The following is a 5,203-nucleotide window of genomic DNA, read 5'->3' as shown; positions in this document are numbered from 1 at the left end:
TTTATAGTAAATGTAAGTGTGTGTGAAAGTGTTTCAATATATGTTTGTATTGGTTGCATTCTGAGAAAATGTTTACCACTCCATAACAAATAATTTGGAATTGTTGTACGTGTGTAAGTATTTTTTTTTGTGTCGAACGATAGCTAAAGGAGAAAGAATTGGAATAAACAAAATTGACAGGAAAAGGAACGGCAGCAATGCGAAAAGAGTGAGCGGAAAGAAAAGCGGAGAAAAAATACAATAAACACAAATGGAAGGGTTGAAAGCGACTGAGAAACTGTAGCAATAAGTTCAATGTAAAGTAATAATAATGATAGCGATATTTACTACTGCGACTACTAATACGCGTACTATGCCAGAGACAGATCTTTAAAATGTAAAAAACATTTCAAAGCTAGATCATCAAATTTGTTGGTCAATAATAAATCATTTTTTGCAGTGATCATGGTTAAGCTAGTTGTTGTGATTGTTCATCAATCTGAGCATCGCGGTTTCAATTATCGAAAAACTCAGATATTTTATAGGTTTATATTTGCAAAATTTCTAAAAAATTTAATTGATAAAGAAGAAATTTAAAAATCTCCTTTTAAACAACTGACATTTTGACAATTCATGAACAGACTGTAAAACACATTGGGCGATTGTTTTAATTTTTTTACCAAGAAAATGAAATCAAAAAGAGCCAAAGGGTTAAAGTTTTATATTCAAAAAGGAATATAACAATTTAACCTAAAGTATTGATTTAAAAATTGAAATTGTTTAACGTCTTATGAATTTACAGCAAATTTTCATGGTGGTTTAACAAAATAAAAAAATCCACGGTTTTATTTCCATTCCTCCCTCCTTTTTCATTATTTTTAATGTTTTATTTTTTTTTTCCATTTCTTTGGTTAAAGATTTTAGAGAATTTTTATTTGTTTTTTTTTCACAATTTTTTATTTTGGCCAAAGTTTATGTGAAAAAAAGTAGAAGCAAAGTAAAATTATTCAATGTGGGTTATTAAAAGTGGAAAAATAATGTGACGGTAGAAACAAAAAAAAAAAAAAGAAAGATGAAGATTTAAAAGGTTTTAGCTTTGTAATCGATTTTAAGGTTTATTAATGCAAATAATCCTTTTTTCAACTTTTTATTTGTTCTTTTTTTGAGGGGTTTAGTCTAATAAGAAATTTATTTATTTTTTATGTTTTAAGTAATTTACTTAAAAGGGTTGCATTTTTTCTTTATGTACATTATATAAAACAAAAGACAGCTAATGATGTGTAAATTTGTTAGTTGTAGATTTAAGATGACAAAAATGGTTTTGGAAAATTTTCTTAAGATCTGTAATAAAGGAAATGTCCTATCACAATCCTATCACTACGTGGTAATTATACCCTACAACACTTTAGTGGGGAGGTTATATTAGGTACAATAACACTGGTCCTATACCCACCTTTAAGTTTACCAATCGGGTTATATTATACTGAATCGATTTAACTATGTCCGTCTATGCGTCCGCCAGTCTGTCTGTCCGTCTTTTTGTCTGCCTGTCTGTCTGTTTGTCTGTCTTTCTCTCCCCAGGGGCATGTTTCCTTGATGAAAACTCCATCTTGATGTATTGCAGTCCCGGGGTGTAGAGGTACTAGCAATACCTCTAGTCTGCCGGGACTATAAACTGGTGATGATCAAATGTATCCTCGGACTTTCCTTGGAATAATTTGATATGGGGTTTAACCAGAGTACCATCAATCAGAGTACCGGTCAATTGGTTGAGGTTCCTTCGTAGTGGCTGTGGTTTAAACCCAAATTCACGGGGAGAGAATGTTGCTGGACTGATATATCCAAAGGCCAAATATGTCTGGATTCTGTCCCCGGTGCTGTTGCCATCTCAACTTATGCTGGATTCCTGAACCCGTTAAGTATCTCTTACTCTTCGCGTAGTAGGGCGCCAGTATATGTTGGGGAATTTTCAGGTTGACAATTGGTAGTTGCCTGTCATTCCGTTGATCGTTCTTAATGGTCTGAGAATGGAACTGAGGTAATTGGTGAACGATCGGGAGAGACCCTCTGCCCGACAGGAGGCTAGTACTGATTTATTTGACCTTTTACTTCAGGGAAGTTCTCGTTGCTGTTGCCATCTCAACAGGATTAATATTGTTTAATGCTACGCGACATATGGTTGAGGTCCGTTCCCTCAACTCATCGGGGAAATTATTGGGTTCGAATTGACTTTGGAAAATTCTACATCCTTTGTCATATTATCTTCCATACAGAGGGATCCTGATTTATTGACTGGATATTTCGGGCTACCAAATACGTCTCTAGGTGCTGTTGCCGTATCAACAGAGACGATTGAAAATGGTTAACATCAGTCCATTATTTCACCACGCCTCCATACAACTGAACCCCCCGAGTAGGTCTTTTGAGCTCAAAATTATTTTGAAATGGAAGGTAAATATCACTTAGACCAACTTAAAAGTTTGAAGATCATGAATTGGAGGCATTACTCCATGACAATTGTTTTCAAACTCAACGAGAGCTTGTAAAATCATTGGGAGCTACTCAAGCAGCAATTTCAACACGTTTGCAAGCAGCAGTATTCATCCATAACCAGAGAAATCGGGTACAATACTAATAATCTATATAAACCGAAGGATAATAAATCGTATCCGAAGCTCAATAACTAGCTGAATCTCTTTCGCTAAGGTAATGCTGCTCTTTATTAGGTCGAAAGAGGTACTGTATATTTGAGCTACTGACATCTAGCCAGATCATCACAGTGAACTTGTACTGAATGCAAATGTTTCTTTGGGAAGTTTTACCTCATCCACCTTATAGTCCGTGCGACTACTATTTGTTTCGATAAATGACAACGCTCTCTTTGGGCAACGGTTCACTTCTGTACAGGTTATCCGAAATTTGATTCGTTCTTGGCCTCAAAAGAAGAACAGATCTTTTGGTGGGAATGTTATGAAGCATTTGTACAAAACAATAAAAACTTATGTTTTGAAAAAGGTCCCCATTTTTAAGTTGTTATTCTCAGTATAAAAGACAATTTTTGGTTCTAAAGATCATTACTTCCAATGTACCGAAACAATTACTTTTGCTAAATGAAAATGAGTTCAATAAATCAACATTTTCCTTATTGCAACCACCAAATATTTTACCAAACTTAATTGTCCTAAATTGTAAATTGTGCATAACTTTGTTTCTCTTTAAAAAAAGCTAATTGTATCTTTCTTAATAAAAATAAACCACTTAACAAAACATATTTTAGGGGAAATAACTAAAATATATTTAAAGATGTTTATTTGCAACCAATCTTTCTTTACTTTTGCAACATCTTTAACATAATTTTCTACTGTCGTAAATCTTTTCATTAGTAAGTGGAACTTTTTTTCCAAAAACTTTGTATAAAATTTTATGCCACAACCATCTTTATGGCATGTTTTCGTTATTAGTCTGATTAATTTGGCTCTTTTCATAAATTGCTATTATGAATTAAGCAGCAGCGGCAGCAAAAGAAACAGCAGCAGCCTTTAAATGGCAGCTAAGTAGTTTTTATCTAGCACTTCTTGATTTAGTGAGGAAAAAAGTGTTTTATAATAAATTTGCCCCTTTTTAATTTTTTGTATTTTAGTAACAACAACAACAACAGCAAAGTTGTTGTCGTCGTCATCATCTTTATCATCGCCATCATCACTATCACCCTCATCTTGGTCATTCAAATGAATGGCAGTCAGGATGTTAAAGGCAACAGTAGAATAAAGTTTTTAAGTTTTTTTAAAAACGGAAGCATTTTATAAGAACCACATCATACATTATCCTAATCAAGGATAATTCATTAGTGTTTGAAATTTTTGGCATTTACTTTAGGTTAAGTAGACAAACAGGGCAACGAAATAGTACAAACAACAAAGCAGTACAGAAAAAAGAAACAAGACCAGCAGCAGGCAAAGAAAAAGTAAATTAGTTGAGAGTAATAAAGGAATAAAATATAAAATGTATAGAGGATGTTAAAAATTTTGCATTTATTTCCAGCACTAAAGAAAAAAAAAAATATATATAAAATAAGCATGAGAAATGAAGGTACAAGAAAGGGATAAAGTTTTTGTAAATAAATTAGTATTTATATTCAAAGGAATAAAACAACAAGAACAACATTTCACGTATATATATATAACGTTTGTTAATCAGCAAAATTAATTAATTTAATTTAAAAGTTTCCCAGTAAAACCCAAAACAAATTGATAGACACCATAAAACAAAAGAAAAATTGACGAAAAAAGAGAGCTTACACAAATAAAATATTAGATTAAACCAAATTAAACGGTTTTTAATCAATTTAGTTTTTTTTTTTGCTTGCTTTCTTGTTATTAGACAAAATTTGCTTCTTCTGTTCTCCTTTAAATTTTTCGCTGTTAGACTTCAATGGACTATAACGTCCTTGTAATTTGTCTACACAACAGACAAATATGCCATGAATGTTTATTAAAATATTGGAAAAATATATAAATATTTCATGTATTTTCTATAAGAAAAAAATTGTAAAAAACAACAAAAATCAATATTTCCCCAATAATAACACAAAATATTAATAAATTTGTATCAAGAAGCATAGGGGTGTTCACTTTGATAATAAAAAGAGAAGGTCACAAATATATATACAATTTTATTAACGGCTCAGGTTAAGACCTACAAAATAGGTTAGGTTACGTGGGTTAGTGAGTTCACTCGGAGGCCTTGTCGCCCATTGTGGTACCCTTAGAACTGGTGCCAAGAGTTTATACAGAAGGGGAGAATGGTTTTTCTCCCTAATTTCGTTTACTATGTGCTTCGTGTGGTGCCCGTGAGAACCAGCCGGTACTTTTAATAAATCTGTTCATAATCATGGAAAAGAGCTCTACCAAGATATAATAGTCTGTGCTTTTGTAACGCTGGGATGTCACATAGAAAGTATTACTTCTCTTCCTCGTCTAAACAACTTCTACAAAAGCTAAACTATACGTTCCAAAATGTGTCCAATCATGCAGTGAGCAGTAATTCTACCCGTGAGCCCCCTAATCAAATTCTCACTAAAAGACAAAGGAGTCCTAGTCCTATCTTGTGTAATAGTGGGCTAGAGTGAAGATATTTGACCACCTGAGTTTCTTCACTCTCAAAGCCCTTTCATCTATCAATCCCTTAGATAGATGAATGGACATGCGCAAGAGTTAAGACTAGA

The sequence above is a fragment of the Lucilia sericata genome, unplaced genomic scaffold (genome assembly GCF_015586225.1).
Source record: "Lucilia sericata isolate MDLA Ls3-8-SP2 unplaced genomic scaffold, ASM1558622v1 Contig000247F_arrow, whole genome shotgun sequence".
Taxonomy (NCBI): domain Eukaryota; kingdom Metazoa; phylum Arthropoda; class Insecta; order Diptera; family Calliphoridae; genus Lucilia; species Lucilia sericata.
This window is presented reverse-complemented; position numbering follows the sequence as displayed.